The 17,785-nt window shown below is 45.0% G+C and overlaps 1 long non-coding RNA gene across 1 annotated transcript; it reads left to right on the top strand.

Annotated features, from left to right (window-relative positions):
- The first annotated feature begins 456 nt into the window (after positions 1 to 456).
- On the top strand, positions 457 to 4,137 carry LOC140218327 (uncharacterized). Its single transcript, XR_011894595.1, has 3 exons — positions 457 to 588; positions 1,503 to 1,630; positions 3,681 to 4,137. It is a non-coding gene; the product is annotated as an uncharacterized lncRNA (long non-coding RNA).
- The last annotated feature ends 13,648 nt before the right edge of the window (positions 4,138 to 17,785 follow it).

Here is a 17,785-nt window from a genome sequence, read left to right as displayed (position 1 = left end):
CTGATCCGGTCGCGTGCTGCTGTTGCTGCTTGCTGGGCGCCTTTAGCATGTTTTCGGCTCGCTTTGTCTGTGCGTGTGTGCGCGCTCGGCTCGATTCGTGTCTGTGCGTGCGCTCAGCTCAGCTCGCTTTGTGTGTGTGTGTGTGTGTCTGTGTGTGTGTGTCTGTGTCTGTGTGTGTGCTTGCGTGCGTCTTGCGCGCGCACACATGCCGGTTTGTATGGGCCGGCGTGCTTGCGTGTGTCTAGTGCGTACGTGTTTTGTGAGCGTGTTTCTGTGTAGGTCACTCTGTGTGCGTGCACGTGTTAGCGTGTCTGCCTGCATGTGTGTGTGCTTGTTTGTGTTTATCAATGTGCGCGTGCGCGCTTTTGTGTCTGCGCTTTGAGAGTGCGTATATTTGTGTGCGCGCGAGTGCGTTTTGTGTGCGTGCGCATGTATTGCATAAGGCCGGTAGAGTTTTACTCGCAATAAAACTCCTCCAATTTGGTGCAGCGAGTGTTGCCGCCTGAAAGCCGAGTTTGGTTTCAAGCCAACCTGGACAACTGCTGTATGAGGCGCTGTTTCTCAGGAGGATCAGTGGGAAGGCGTCAGGTATACGCTTCCTCCTTTCTCCCGTCTCTGCCCTGATGAATCGATATCCTTGATTGTTATTCTAAAAGGAACGTTACATCCAGAGCATAAATGAATGATTAAGAAATCTGGTAGTGTGTTTCGCCATTACAGTAATCTGATCTTAAAGACGTGAATTTCCCGTTAGCCCACATTTCCGTTGATGCAGACAACCGCTGAAATTGTGAACAGCAGGTTATACGAGACCCCCCGTCCTACGTATATAGCAGTTGTCTTCAGGAGCTTTAATGCATTTTGAAAATTTGAAGTGTTGTTGCGCTTTAGAGGTATCATATGCAAGCTTTAGGTATCTCCGGGTAGTTTGCATGCCCTTCGAGAGCTGTCGCCTATAGCCCTATTGAAATTCGTAACTACAGTTTGGAGCACTGGGGAAGCTAGAAGGCTTGTCCTGGCTCTCGAGAAAGTGTTTAAGCTGGAAGTGTAGGTTGAGGAGTTTGGGGTTGGTCACACAAAGGCTTTTTTATGCTTTAGCAGTAAGAGTGTCAAAGGATAAAAAATGCGGTGTGTCAAGCGTGGGAAGCTGCTCATGTGGTAGAGGCTTGTGCGTGCGTGTGTGTGTAAGTGAGCTACTTCTTTGCTGGTGCTATTTGCCAAAAATTGGCAAGAAAACACAATTATCAATATAACTTGAAATAATAAGATATGAAAAGCATGCTGGCACAGTAGCGACAGCAGCATATGAGCATACGAACATGCAGCTGTGTGACAATCTTAATGCATGACTGCAACATCTGGAAGGAAGCTTGCTTCTTTTTCAGTAAGGAGCGCAAAGTCCATATTTTTTGCTTTTCTCGCGCAAACCAAAATGAGGCTCATTGCCAGTGATCTTGTCTTTCATTCTAATAGCATTTATCTTAGAGTGTTGTTTCTCGCAGGTCATGCAGATGATAACATCAATTTCACAATGCCCAGCCTTGGTGCCCTCCATCAAGAGCAAGCCACTTGCGTTCGCTTTCAGGCAGATGGTTGATGTCTTCTAGGAAGCAGATGGGAAGACAACATTGTAAGTAGATATAGGTGTGTAGTTTAATATAGTAAGTCAAGTTATAATTGAAAACTCTGGCTCCTTGGCGGCCTAAGCTTGATATCAAATGCAGTTGTGTATGTTTTTAAATATTGCCGATTGTAGTGCATACTGCAGGTATGACTGCTGATCCAAAGCGTACACTTGCATTTTCGTGATGGCCTTTCATAATGAAGATTTTCTTTGTGCAAGAATATTCACAGATGGGGGCATTCCAGCATGATATTCTTTATTGTGCATTCAGTGCTAATTTCGTATGACCGTCCTGCTACCGATGTTTTTGCAGGAAAGGAATATTTCTTAAGTCTATGCAATGAGCTTGTTATTTGCTCGTTGCATTACTCTTCTACCTTTAATTTAATCCCGTATAATTCTCATAACCTTAATATTTGAGCTGTTTTTATTTCAAATACAAATTAAAATGTGCCGGATTGCAATCTAGACTGCAAGGGATTTGAAGAAATTACAAGAAACTAGGACCTCTCATGGGTGTTAAAAAACATTTCCGCAGGCATTGCGCCTATTTCTTGTACTGAGCTAGCTGCTCATGAAAATTGCTGGCATATGTCATTTCACACAGTTTTGTAGGTTATAGCAGGCCTATCATTGTCACCAAGCACAACCTTTCCTCATTTGCATCATGAAAATCTGCCTCATGCTTAATTTGGGACAAGTCTTGAAAAATTAATGTTTCATAATTTTGAAACTACACAAAGTATTGGTTGGGGCTTGGCAGTTTTCAGACAACTTGACCATGTTGAACCTAGCCATTACAAGACGAGAATAAAACATGCACAGGAGGACTCATTCAATCAAATGCAATGCTGTGGTCATTTTCCATGTGGCAAAATGTACTTTTAGGCGGGAGAGGGCGGGTAGCCAATTTACAACCATTGCGACTCATGCTGGTAATGGCAACACAGGATGAGAAATGGCTGTGGCTCTGAGGTTCATTGAATATGTGAACACTTATATACAATCCCTCCCCACCCCCCAAGTGAGGGGTAACCGTGCAATATATTTTGGGCGGTAAAGATGATTTTTTTAGGAGACAAGAAATTTCAGGCTCTAGTTGAGAGGCTACACAAAGACGGACCATGTATGTATTTGCAGAATAACATAAACTGCCTAGGAGGGGTATCACAGTTTAGAGCATGAAGTAGAAAGTGGGAGCATGACGAAGGATCATAAGTTTAAATAAACTTATGGTTTTTGAGAATACTACTTGTCACCGTTTGCCAAGCCAACCCATTGAAAGAAAGGGGCGTGCTCTAAATAAATAGTTAACACATGCTAAATTTTCAAGGAAAGTATGCCGAAATGTCAATTCTTACTAAATTAGTAAATAAGAAATACAGAAACGGTCTAATAAACTGCATTGGGGGGTTGGAGATTGTTGGGCTGGATGCATGTATTACAGGGCAAATAAGAATGCCAGTGGGGGTTCCCTCATTTTCATTTTGTGTGCACTCTCTGTAAAACTACTCTTTGTCTCCTAGTGTAATAATGTTGTGAAAAAACAGCCATTTTTTAATGTCTTGTGCATGTCAGTCTTAATGTGCCATATCCCGTAAGGTTCTCAGCTGCAGTACTTATAAAGTGTAATGCAGAGATATATTGCACATTTCATGTCAATATATTTCATGTTTTATATTAAGGTCACACACTCTTGGACAAATTTCTGTTGTTGAGAGATGTCATTGGTAGTGTCCTTAAATTTTATTCACTCTCATTTTCTATGGTGAAAAGGCTACTGTAAATTTATTTGCTTTTGCTGCTGTATGTGCCTTGTATTCAGTGACATAGTGGTTTAGTGTTCACAGTAAATGCAATTCCTAAATTTGCAAAATAGAAATTCTCCTACCTTTCACCTGTCTTGCCCAGTTGCCTGAGCTGTTCATTGTTCCCAGTCACATTAATTAAGTTTGTTACTTTCAAGAGCTTGTTGCCTTATCAAATTTTCCACAGTGCACATGTGTAATTGCACAGACTGAACTCTCATGATTCTCTTCTTATTTTGCTAATGCAGGATGCAAGATTCCAGCAATGCCATGTGCTGCATTTATTGGTCAAGATGCTCAGAGAATGGAGTCCCTGCACCTCGGGGTTAAACGTGAACATTTTTTTTTCTTTTGGAAAGCTAAACGTCATTTGCTGTATCAATTGCATTCTTGCAGCTCAGATGTGTACTATATTTTTTCTAATTTTGAATCAATTAATATTCACTGTTCAGTATAAAAATGATGTACAGTGTGAAGGACAAGGACTGCGAGAGATGACATACACTGCGCTGACTTCCAACAATATTTTATTGCGTTGCCACATCGTGTGTTTATACACAAGAAGGGTCATGCGCAGCAAATGAAAGGCAGTCACAAGGGGTGTTCTAACAGCAAGTCATTGTACTAAGAACATGGTCACTTAAAAAAAAATTACAATTTCTATCTGTGGAGATACAAGACTTCACTAGGGGTCAGCGTGATAGAGGGGGCACTAACGCACACACTACCCATTTTTTCTGATGAAATAAGCTTCAATAATGTACCGGGTGAGCTGTGTCTCGCTAGAACTTGCGTATCTTCAAAGAGGGGCATGCAGCGGCAGTCCCGGCAATGAATGCCCAAGTGGCCTTGAACAGTGTTATGGACGTTGTAGTGCACTCTTAAACGATCATTTAGGCACCTGCCTGTCTGTCCAACGTATTTACTGCCTCAAAACGGGAATATGGTAAACCACATTCGTTACACATATCACAAAACGTTTTCTGTGCCCGACAGAGCAAGCACTCTGGCACGATTTAGGTGCGTTTGCACGCTTACAGAGCTTTGCCAGCATTTCCGGGGCTGCGAAAAGGACTGGGATTCCTGGAGGTTGCCAGATCTTTCTTTAGCTTATCGGAGACATCATGCACATACGGTAGCACTGCGAACCTGTCTTTCAACCGGCTGGTTCCTTGACTGAGTACGCTCGTCACGTTTTGTGCCCTTCAGAAGCTGTGCCGCTATGGCTGAAATTAAGGCCAAAGGGTAGCCAACCCAAGAAAGGCGATCAACCTGTGCAACAAGACTATGTTGCATTTCATGTGAGCAAGATTTATTGAGGCTGTTAACGAGGCAAATCTTTACAATACCTTGTTTAACAAGCTTTGAATGTGCAGAGTTAAAGGGCAAGAGTGACTTCTTACTTCTCGGTTCAAAGCACTAGCCCACCTGTTTATTTGCAAGTCACTGCCTGAGATCTAGAAAGCGCAAAGAATCATCAATGGGGACCTCATTTGTTAGTTCTAGAGGCTGCAGCTCTTAAAGATCTCCAAGCCTCCCAAGCAGCAGGCTCAAAAGCATGATCAGTGCAATCAATAAATACCATGTAGTAGTCCACAAACCTGCACACTTTGGCAGCGGGAGATGCATCTAGGTGACCTTGAATATTTCAATCATGATTAGCTAGATAAATATCACTCAGTGGCGGCGCCAGGCATGATCCTACACAATATACAAATAAATGGTGTTTGTATAGGATCATGCCTGGCGCCGCCACTGTGTTATATTTATCTAGCTCATCATGATTGCAATATTGAAGGTCACCTAGATGCGTCTCCTGTTAAAGTGTGCAGGTTTGTGAATGAATACGTGGTATTCATTGATTGCACTGATCACGCTTTCGAGCCTGCTGCTTCGGGAGTCTTGGAGATGTTTAAGAAAGCCTCTACAACTAACGCATGAGGTCCCCATTGATGATTCCTCGCGCTTTGTAGATCTCAGGCTCGTGCTTCGAACTGAGAAGTAAGAAGTCACTCTTGCCCTTTAACTCTGCACACTCAAAGCTCGTTAAATGAGGTATTAAAAGTTTTGCCTCGTTAACAGCCTCAATAAATCTTGTTCACACGAGATGCAACATAGTCTTGCTGCACAGGTTGATCACCTTTCTAGGGTTGACTACCCTTTCGCCTTAATTTCAGCCATAGTGGAACAGCTCCTGAGGGGCACAAACCGTGATGAGCCCGCTCAGTCAAGGAACCAGCCGGTTGAAAGACATAGGTTCGCAGTGCCACCGTATGTGCATGATGTCTCCGATAGGCTAAAAAAGATTCGGCAACCTCCAGGAATCACAGGCCTTTTCTCAACCCCGGAAAAGCTGGCAAAGCTCTGTAAGTGTGTAAACGCACCCAAATCACGTCAGAGTTCTTGCTCTTTCGGGCACAGAAAACGTTCTGCGATATGTGCAACGAGTTTGGTTTACCATATTCCCCTATTTTGAGGCAGCAAATATGTTGGACGGACAGGCAGGTGCCTAAACGATCGTTTAAGAGAGCACTATAACGTCCATAACACAGTTCAAGGCCACTTGGGCATCCGTTGCCCCGGAAGTGTGACTGCGAGCCCCTCTTGGAAAATACGCAAGTTCTAGTGAGACACAGCTAACAGGTCATCCGGGAAATTATAGAAGCAAATTTCACCAGAAAACTGGGTAGTGTGTGCGTTACTGCCCCCTCTATCACGCTGACCCTAGTGAAGTCTTGTATCTCAAGAGATAGAAATTGTAATGTTTTTTTTTTTTTTCAGGTGACCACGTCCTTAGTACAATGACTTGCTGTTAGACGCCCCTTGTGACTCATTTTCTCCGCATGCCCGCTCTTGTATACATACACACAATGTGGCAACGCAATAAAATATTATTGGAAGTCAGCGCAGTCAATGTCGTCTCTCGCAGTCCTTGTAATTCAAGCTGTACGTAATTTTTTCGGATTAATTGCCAACTATCCCAAGAAAGCACCTTTTTCAGTATATTTATAATGTTTTATACGACCATTTGCTGGCAAATGTTAACAGTGTGATATTTAACTTTTACATGACTGCCTGTGCCTGTGTTCTTTTAGTAACCAAACTATGGCTAATTTATTAAACCATATTTGCTAATTTGCATACTCACATGCTGCAGCAAGCCCTAATCTTGTATTACTGCATCTAGTGCAAATAATTTAGAAATTTACTATGTATTTTAAAACACTGTCCACCTTTCGTGCTCAGCAAAATCGTTTAATGAACAGTGGTTTGCTTTTATCAGGCCTTCTACTGCACCTTGCACCCACACAATAGTAAATGTGGAATACTCACTCTTGATTTATAGTAAGAAAAGAACCTATTTTCAAAGTGCATATTGTATATGTACCAGTGCCTTCGGGTTACAAGACAGAAATTTAGAGAAACTGGAATTGTAGTCAGAAAAGCTGCTACACAGCACTTTTAGCACAGAGAACTCTCGATTCTCAAAAGAGGACAAACTATGTAGGCACTAAAAATTCTACGTATTTTTCGTGCTCAAGTAATCTTGTTGGAAAGAGAAAATTAGCGATAATGCTGCTGGCTTAAAGCTCACTTAAAGCACGTCTATGCTTGGAAACTATTGTTTCAGTCCAAAAAATGTTGGCCGGTTATGCTTACATCGACTTTCCAAACTTTTCATAATGCTTTGCGATTACATTAGTGTACAACGTAACAGGTGCCTCGTGCATTTGCTCTGCATTTCAATTACTCCCCTAATTCACCTTTGCAATGTCCCTTTTTTTTCAAGGCATCAAAACTTGAATTTTCGTTCATTGAGCCTTATACTGAAAATTTATTCCTTTATGTGGCCCAAAACACTGCGAGGTCAACTCAGGCTCTTTCAGTGCTGCTATACATAGTTTCTTCTCTAATAACAGATTTGGTCAATACATATATTTTAGATACCTTTGTGGGAAATGTACATGTTCTTGTACTTACCGATGTATTTGGTGATTGTGCATGTTTATATTTCGTGTTATTTATGTATATATTGTACTCTGTATTGCAGCATGCAATAAATATATTTACATTTTTCTGGAAAATGCAGCATATATCGTACTAGTCTGTGTTGCATGTTATGTGGATCTGGAAATTGTGATAACCGTTGGTGTTGATATACATGCTCAAAAGTGACATTTGCTAGGTTGTATTTGTGCAGCGAAGACAGGTTTTGCAATATACACCGTGAATTACTAATATGTAATGTGATCCACACGTATAGGTGTGTGTGTGCCCATCGAGGCTTCAAGGCCGGCTGTTCGATGGTGCGTTTGGTAGCCGAACTTGAACCTTCTGGCACACGCGAGAGTTACGCGTGGATCGCTGTACATAGTAGTAATTGAAGGCGTGTACTCCCGAACCTGCCTTCCATACACACTAGAAATAAAAGATGTACACCCTTCCAACACCCACATAGATGGGCGTTAATATGGACTTGCACCCCTACACCCTAAATTTATTTTGCTGGACACCCTTCCTCTAGGGTGCTATAATTGCACCCCAACTATAGGGTGTAGACAACAGCACCCTTAGGGTGTTCGTCTGGCGACAAACTGATTTACACCCTTAAGGGTGTTAAAATGTTTAGTGTGTACTCGGCGAGAAACCGACGCCGATTCCGCAGAAACATGCAAAAGGCTTCTAATTCTGCACGTGAGTTGCTGCAAGGCGACAGCAGACCCAGGGTCGTCACCTACATGCACTTGCCTCCAACACCGGCCCACGTTCCCAACCGCATTGCATTGCTCGCGATAGCGAATATGTCGTGCACTAGTGACAGGGCTGGCCCGCCAAGACACTACATTCGATTAAACCGTCTCCCGGATCAGTCCATTTTCGATTATGCTATTTGCGAGATTGGCCCAGTTTGCTCAGTGAGACAGTGGACAGACCAACCCTTGCCGAATTAATGCATATTCAATTGCATCTCAATCGACACTCTCGTTTGATGGCAACAGAAAGTGAATAGAAACACGTAATTTTCTATAGTGATATTTCGAAGGCAGGCAAAACGGAATTCGCTAAGAAAGAAACGCTGTGCACAGGTTAAAGTTTGCGCTATCGCGAAAATCAGGAGTTTCACAGGAACGTCAAAATGGTCCAAACCAATAACGAGATTTAGCGTTCCCCCGAAGCACTTCCGTGGGTGTAGGGCACTACGTGGTGGGCAACAAAGTGACCAGGCGTGGCACGCGAGGAAGGTGCTGCGGTACAGTAGAAACAGTCCGGGCGAGTACCGGGCGCTTCAGAACGCTGGAGGGATGAGGAGCGCCGCCAGCGAAACTGAAGTGGTCGCACCTCGATAGTGCACGATATGAGACCGGAGCAACAGCGTCATAGTTCGTGGCTGCAAATTTAGTGCGCATTTGCCTCGGACCACTGAATGCACCACGATGAGGCACGAGCACGGCTGCCCCGCAGGAACACCAGGGATTGTGGACATATGCCAGTAGGTGGCCAAAAACTGCCCTGCCTCTAATGCAGGGCATTTTGAGCGGAGCGTGAAGGTGGATTTCTCGATGTTGCGGCTAAATGCACTGCGCGTCTCTCGCATGATAGCAACACAACGGTGTATATGACCTAGCGTAGGCCCCTGTAGTGTCTGTATAATGACTACCGCCCTAAAAAAAAGTGCGCACTCACGCTGGTACTGACTAAAAATAGGCCGAGGCAGGCTACGACGAGGAGCTTGGAGAAATAGTCCATCCCTGTGAGGCCCCTTATGTACCAGCGCAGGAAGCAGACGTTCTCGCGGAGCGCCCCGACGAAGCCCAGGAAGCTGACGACGGCGAGGATGCCCGAGATGATGAACGCCGTCACCTCCAAGTTGACCATGAAGCTGACCAGCAATGACCGGTTGCGAAAGGAGATCTCGTCGGAGCGCTCCACCATGCTCACGACCTGCGAGCCACGACAGCGTTATGGGCTGTCGCTAACCAACGCGAAAGTATACCCTGACGTTTCCATTATGAAGGAATTGTTACCTTGGCGCTAACTCCGATTTTCCTGTTCAAATAAACAGTCTGAGCACAGTATAAAGAACACGTATGTGAAAAACAATCGGATATAGCAAAGTATACCTGAAATGCTTCTGACAGACATTAACGTGGAACAAATGTGCGCATATATGCACATAACAAATATCGGATATAACAAAGTTCTCGTGTCATATGTGTCTCGCTATAACGAGGTTTTAGCTACACAAGAAAAGCAGAAATGCTCCCTTTACGTAACCGCCGAACCGATTAGATTGAAACCCGTCGCGGAAGCCCAGATCACATGCATGCTGAACTCGAGATTGCAGGCTGGGCTCCGGCCATGCCTGCTGCATTTCATTTGGGGGGGGGGGGGAAGTCGAAAAATGTTCGCTTACTTTTAGCTGCGACTTAATCAATACCAGGGGGGCCCTCAACTAACGCGCACTTTAATCAAGTGGTGGGTTTGGAACGTTAAACTCAAGAACTGAATTACATTTACCTGATATTGTAAGTTATCGCATTTAAGGGGGAAAGCTAAGTACTACCGACTGTTTCTTAGTTTTCTTTATATTTATAATTTCCTCAAGACTAGAGGCATTGCAAAGGAGAGGGGTTTTGAACAAGAACAAAACAGATTACAATAATTAGTAGGCTAAATTATAGCCGCTTGCTGCTTTTACAGGTTAACTACACTGAAGCGCAACTTAAACTTACGACCCCGAACATTTTACAAAATGGCCGAAAGTACGTAAGCAATAAATAAAATAGAAGTACAAGGTTTAAAATCCGCAACTCAGCACCAAAACAGATATCGCAATTCTGTAAACTGCATTTCCTCGGCTATTTGAAGCGAATAAATGTGTTATATGAAGTTACCCCTTACAGCAAAATGTTACTAGGTTTACGGTATCTTTGCAAAAGTCATACGAACAAATATATACTTTTATACATTGGTGGTGTACAATACATCACATGCGTACGCTTTAGATGGGCTATGGGGCGCAGTTTGCAGAATTGTAGTATTTTTTGTTGCTGAGTTACGGGGTCCTAAGCTTTATCCTACAGGTTGGTTTCTTTTTATAATCTGCAATTTTTAGCTATTGATGCTACAAATTTTAGGGATTTAAGAAAAGTCTGCTAGCTGCAGTAAGCTAATTTTAACATCTTTTAGATACAATCAGCCTAATCGAATAGGTGGAGGGCAAATCCGCGCCGTAGCGAAAACTCCGTAGGAGTAACAGAAACCAATCTCGAAAGCTAAGCTTTCGCAAAATGCGAACCGCGGAAGTTATTGTAAAACAGGAAACAAGCCGCAACCTACACGTTGCACATATCACTGATTCAGCGTAGTATATACGATGCAGAGCGCTTCACCGCGTCTATGAATTTAGCTGGATCTTCCCATCCGAAGCATGAGAAAGTTTTGTATGTATGCTTACAAACGGGAACGCAGAAATGTTGTTCTCAGCAATCACTGCCTATGACATGACTACGCTTGTTGCATTTAAAAGAAACTAAAATCTAGTAAATGTAGTAAAGCAGACATTTAACGTGAAACGTCTTTCAGGTCAGTCAGTATTGGGGTCGCTTGCTAAAGCCGCACGTGAGGTTGCATACATATATCGAAAAAATGCAAAAAAAAAATATCGCTAACACCTTTGTAACTCTGCTACCCACGCGCCATGCTCTGATATTGTTGGATAGAAGAAAGAAGCCATTATTCGACCTTCCATTCGTGGCGTGCGCAGATGGGACCGTTGTCTCTCAACGCAAGACGCAATTGGAGCTGAATTTACCCTCTCGCCAGGTGTTCAAAGACGCGGAGCTCGGCGGAACGCTTGTCTTTCGAGGGGCGTTTGATAAAGCTCGCTCAATCATGAAGCTCAAACCTCCGGTCATCAGGAGTTATAAGGTTTGCAAGTCTGCAATTTGCTACAGAAATTTTGACAGTTGCTTGGCTTTGGAGCCCCTGCGTTGGAAGCGTAGGGTGGTGTCGCAAGCGAAATTTCGCCTGTAAAGCACACTTATCCATTGAATGCTTAATATTGCGAAAAGGCCAGCCTCTCAATAGTGGGAGAACACTTTTTTTTCTACAGCACCATTCCTAATTCTGAGCTTATTGCTTGACAGCAAGCGCGATGAAGGACGTGACGACAAGCACAGGGTCCGATTCCGCAGAGCTTACGGGCATGTTAGGCGGCGTAATAAGGCACAGGCTGGTGAGGACAGCTAGTGGAAATTATTAAATTTTTTTAAGATGAGCCAAATACATAGTGCTTTACCGTAATGGCTTACTAGTCGCTTTTTAACGTTATCAATCCAAATGCTATGTTCCAACATAACAAGTTAACCCGATTTGCTAATAGATACATGTGCATATCATTATTTGATATTCGATTCGACATTCGAAGCTAAGCATTCGTATTAAATTCTGATATGCGCACGCCCCTAACTTTTTTTGCACCGACCTATGGTCACCAACCTCGAAAACTGGTGAAAGCGCCAAGAAAAAAACAAAAATAGCCATTCCATTTAAAGCTCGAATATTATCATTACAACTCTGCAAATCTGCAATAACAGAATGATAGTCCTAAATTTGCAAACTGCACCTAATAATCCATGCAAAGTACAAAAAATTTATGTATAAAACGCCGCTCAAAGTTATTACACTAACTTAACGAGGCTTTCACAAAAGCTTACCTGAAAAAATGCTCGCTCCTAAGCAGCAGATAAACATATTACATTTGCACAGTTGAAGTATATTGCACTTACACACTGCGATATGCATTTTGGGCGCAGAGTCAGATATTTATAAACTCTGGTTCTATTATTTCAAACTTACAAATTTATGCCACATTCTATTAAACTTCGAGGTCATAAATCGGCAAATCAGTTCTGCGGAAGCTCGCTAGTGTGGGAAGATTCATAAGATGGAAAAATTGTCGTCGACTCGACCGTAGCACGAAGGTACAAATAAAACCCGCGCCCGGGTTTAGAAAAAAAACTTTGCAGTTGAAAAAAAAAATGGCTGTGGCTTAGCTAAGGTTAAGCCCAGGATGCGAAGCATACTAGCCTTTATTTTAGTTGTTGAACCACTGTTTAGCCTGGTGAACTGCTGTTGCTTGGCTATATTTGGTTCGGCTAGACGAAGAAACAACTCATGCGTTACTCTGCTTCGCCTTCAAGAGTGGAACGCGACAGCGTTCCCGTCCACCCGCCAAGGGGTGTAAGACAATGAGCTACGGCGCAGCGACTACGCGCCCCGCATTGGACGCGGTGAGCGTCGAGCAACGCAGCGTTCGGCGCGGCAACGAAATGTGCGCCTGAGCAAGCGACGCACGCCTGAGCCTTACAAACAGCTCGTTTCTAAGGCAACACCGCATTCACTAGAGGCGCTTTTGTACCGCTTTGAAGCATCGTACTCGTGGCTCAGTGGTAGCGTCTCCGTCTCACACTCCGGAGACCCTGGTTCGATTCCCACCCAGCCCATCTTGCAAGAGTTGAGCCAAAGCCACCTAGAAACAAGCGCAGCTGCTTATGTGCCGCCGCGACGCCGCGAGCGACGGCGCGAGTTGGAGCCCCGTTTCTCCTCTGTCGTGACGTCATGGTGTCACGTGGTCAGCCTTGAAGGCGACGGCGCGAGTTTGAGCCCCGTTTCTCCTCCGTCGTGACGTCACGGTGTCACGTGGTATTGAAGGCGACACCGCCGCGCCTGAAGAGCTGGGTTGAGCTCTAGTAATATGCTTCGCACACGGAGAAAGGAAACTAAGGAGAGGCCCTGACGTAACTCCTTGTGAAGCAAAAGTGAAGCCGGAATTTGGCGTTGCTCATGGCGATGCTCCGCCTTTTGGGCCACCCTCCTCTCTTGTTTACATCTTTCGCGAAACCACGCCGCGCTGCGCGTGGTGTCGCGCGCGGAGTGCGCGCGCTCGCGCAACATCTGGCAGAGCAGGGTGCAGGTAACACAGCGCAACAAGACACGATGACTAACGCAAACCCGCCCACTCAGCGCCTTTGCCACGGCCCGAAACCTACCAGAGCAACACGTGTGAGCGCTCAAAACCATAACAACGCCGCCATTGTGGCGTGGCCATACAAAAAAAAAAAAAAAGCAGCAAAAAAAATGAGAACCTACTACGTCATTTCCGCCACACTTTTCTCCTAGCGCGCGGAGGGGGTAGGGCCTCTCCTTAGTTTCCTTCCTCCATGGCTTCGGATAAAATTCGGCCAGGTGCCGCTGATGAGCGCTTACGGCTAAGGCCCCTCTATAATTTCCAAGGTAGCGCATCTGCCGCGCGCGCCACCTAGGAAGTTCCTGTAGCAGACGGCGCCCACGCTAAACCGCGGCGCCGCGGCATTCGTGAGGTGAAAAAATATCTGCATACGCCCGGAAATAAAACCTTCTGGTGCCTGATTGTGGCGAAAAACGAAAGAAGGACCCGAACTGCTAAATTTAGTCCTTTAATTTCAGATAAGTGCTCCAAGAAAATAGCTCAAGCGAGCGTAATGAGGGCTTGATCGCCTCGATTCCGCGTGTTTACATTTCGTTCGTTTACGCTCAATCACCGCGCGAGCCTTGGTGATTGCTTACGCTTAATCCCGTATGCTCTGTGAAATATTTTGCATGTAAGTATGCTGCGTACACATAGCGCTTGCAATGAACGAAGAAGTCGTGTAAAAATGAAGGCTGACAGTCGCTTGGACCGCAAAACTTTCGACATAACGTCGCTCAAACGTGCGATTCTCAAAGCGCGCGACCCTCACGGCAACTAAACAACATCCTCTGTGTTTGTGGAAACGAGTGCGCCAACAGTCTTCTTGTCGCTGAGTGTGTCTGTCGTGTAGCGATTACACGACGACTGCTGTGTCTTGTGGTTCAATGCTACGAGCAAGTGCAACTGTCGTGACATGATGAAGAGGTGGTATGGATCGTGTCAGCGTGTCTCCTCGATCGTGTTCGGGCTGCCAGCGCGATCTGATCTCGCGGCACACCAACATCGAGCGTAGTGTGTGCGCGTGTGTGAATGTGGTTGACTGTTCTCGTGAACCGTGCGACGTCGCCGCGTAAACTCGAATCATGACGCGCATTGTTGTGTTTATCCCTTTTCGCCTCCGTGCACCGCTAAATCCCCGTAAGAATTAGAGGGCCCTTATACGAAACGCACGCGGATTGACCCAGCTATTACTGCACTGTGTTTTGCTGGCAATCCGCGCATCGCTTGTGGTGTTTTGCTTATGTTCATTTGCAGTTGTGTGTTTTTCATCAGTAAAATGGCATTGCCGATTACAGAAACATCTTCGAGTGTAAGGGAAAAACTTGGAAGGAACGAGCTCGCAGCTGTATGTAATGTACTTTGATATACTGTATTACGCTTTAATATTTGACGGCCAGTAGCTGTGGCTATGCAGTATTCGTTTTCAAAAACAGAGTAATGCAGGCACTTAGCAATATATTTATTCACATATGCAATGCACAAAATACGATTAGGATATTGGAAATTACATTTTGGACATGTTGTAAAGCGCAGTTAACAACGCGCGCACAAACACAGGAAAGTGTAAAAGTAGAATTCGCTGCTGAGTTTTATTTTTTATCGCACGTAACGCAATGCGGATATTTGTCAGCGAGTTAATGCGTTTCTGCCCCACTATTTACTTGCATGCTAGGTCATACTGCACTTGCTAAGTCAACGGGCTCGTAATGCACTAAAATCAGTAATCTCCACAAACTTCGGCCGTCAACATTCATGCGCGCGAATGAAATAATACTGCAGCTCTGCACAAAGCAGGTGTGTACTTTCTCTCGCACCTTCGTATCGCTCTACGTTACTTTCCTCGCATAGTCGTGCAGTTACCGACGGTTCAGTCTTTCCGTCCATTTCTATGCAACCAGAATTACCTTCTGGTTAGGTTTTGTTTGCTGCGCGGGATGCAAAATAACTTCTTGTCGTCCTCCATCTGATCTCGGCACCCATCCGCACAGCAACAAGGCATTTCGGTCCTTCGCATCCTAGGTCATGCCGATCTATTCAGCGGGCTCACAGCGAACTAAAATAAATAATCTCCACAAACTTCGGCCCTCAACATTCATGCACGCGAGTGAAATACTATCACCGATCGACACACGCACGTGTATGCTTTCTATGGCACCTTTGTATCGTTGTATGTTACTTGCCTCGCATAGTCGTGCTGTTACCGACGGTTCAAAGTCCGTCCGTGCAATTCTGTGTAGCCATACTTTTCGTCTGGTTAGGTTCTGGTTGCCGCGCGCGATGCAAAATAACTTCTTGCCATCCTTCGTTCGGTTTCGGCACCCAACCGCACAGCAACAAGGCATTTCCGACCTCCCGGAACGAAATTATCGCAGCGATGTGCAAAGCACAACAGGCGAAACGCGCGCTCTTCGCCCGGCGCACAGGAACTTTCATGGCGTCAAAGGGGCGGAGCAAGGTCACATGTCACCGATCAGCCTATCGCAGGCGTTGTCGGCTGGATCAAAGCCTGGCGGTACTTTTAAATGATTGAGGGATTTTACTTACGGCTCGCTCCCCACGAACTGGTGTTTTCTAACAGTATTTTCCCACAGCCGCTCCGCGGGTGCGCTAGTGTGCGCGCGCACAACATTCGTGCAGGCAGGTGAGTGCGCTGGCGTCGCTCCGCCGCACGGCGGATCGAGTGGAGCTCGAGGCCTGCCCTTGGTCGCTTTGCAGCAAGGTTGACTGCGCACCGCTCGCGTCTCTGAGAGCCACACTTCTAACAAAAAGAATTCAGTGTCACCGCAGTACTTTGCGTGCCCCGGCACATCAAATTTGAGCGATACGGATCGTGCGCACTGCTCAACTAGATCTAGCACTAGAGGAAGGCTGTTCATAGAGGTGGAAAGGGGAGGGAGGGGGTTGTGCAGGAGGCGTGCGTGCGGTCGAGGATACTCTGCAGCCGGGGACAAACGCAACATTTTTCTTAGCTTATGACAATTGATGCCGGTCAATGAAGTAAGCGGTAAGAGGAAAAGAAGAGGAATTCCGTATCAAGCTACAGAACAGGTATTCGGCTTTAACTCAGGAAGAGGACCTTAGTGCTATAGCAATGAACGACAATCTTATGGAAATCGTTCAGGAGTGTGCAATGGAAGTCGGTGGTAACTTCGTTAGACAAGATACCGGTAAGCTATCGCAGCACACGGACGACCTGATTAAGAAACGCGAATGTATGAAAGCCCCTAATCCTACAGCTAGAATAGAACTGGCAGAACTTTCCAAGTTTATGAACAAGCGCAAGACAGCTGACATAAGGAAGATAACATGGATAGAATTCAACTCAGCAACGGAGGAAGCCTAAAAGCAGTGAAGAAAAACTAGGAATAGGCAACAATCAGATGTATGCGTTAAGATACAAAGCCGGCAATATCATTACTAATATGGATGCGACAGTTCAAGTGGATAAAGAGTTCTATAGAGATCTATACAGTACCAGTTGCCTCCACGACGATAATGGAAGAGAGAATAGTCTAGAGGAATTTGAAATCCCACATGTAACGCCGGAAGAAGTAAAGAAAGCTTTGGGAACTATGCAAAAGGGGAAGGCAGCTGGGGAGGATCAGGTAACAGCAGATTTGTTGCAAGATAGTGGAGAGATTGTTCTACAAAAACTCGCCACCCTGTATACGCAATGCCTCATGACCTTGAGCGTACCGGAATCTTGGCAAAATGCTAACATAATCCTACTCCATAAGAAAGGGGACGCTAAAGACTTGAAAAATTATAGACCGACCAGCTTACTGTCCGCTGCCTACAAAGTATTTACTAAGGCAATCGCAAATAGAATCAGAAACATCTTAGACTTCTGTCAACCAAAGTACCAGGCAGGATTCCGTAAAGGCTACTCAACAATAGACCATATTCACACTATCAATCAGGGGGTAGAGAAATGTGCGGATTTTAACCAACCCTTATACATAGGTTTCATTGACTACGAGAAAGAGTTCGATTCAGTCGAATCCTCAGCAGTCATGGAGGCATTACGGAATCGGGGTATAGACGAGCCGTATGTAAAAATACTGAAAGATATCTATAGCGGCTCCACAGCCACCGTAGTCCTCCATAAAGAAAGCAACAAAATTCCAATAAAGAAGGGCGTCAGGCAGGGATATACGATCTCTCCAATGCTATTCACCGCGTGTTTATAGGAGGTATTCAGAGACCTAGATTGGGAAGAATTGGGGATAAAATTTAACGGAGAATATTTTAGTAACTTGCGATTCGCTGATGATATTTTCTTTCTTAATAACTCAGGCGACCAATTGCAATGCATGCTCACTGACCTGGACAGGCAAA

Source organism: Dermacentor andersoni, chromosome 5, assembly GCF_023375885.2.
Source record: "Dermacentor andersoni chromosome 5, qqDerAnde1_hic_scaffold, whole genome shotgun sequence".
NCBI lineage: Eukaryota > Metazoa > Arthropoda > Arachnida > Ixodida > Ixodidae > Dermacentor > Dermacentor andersoni.
Note: the sequence above shows the minus strand (reverse complement) of the source record. Positions and strands in the feature narration are given on the sequence as shown.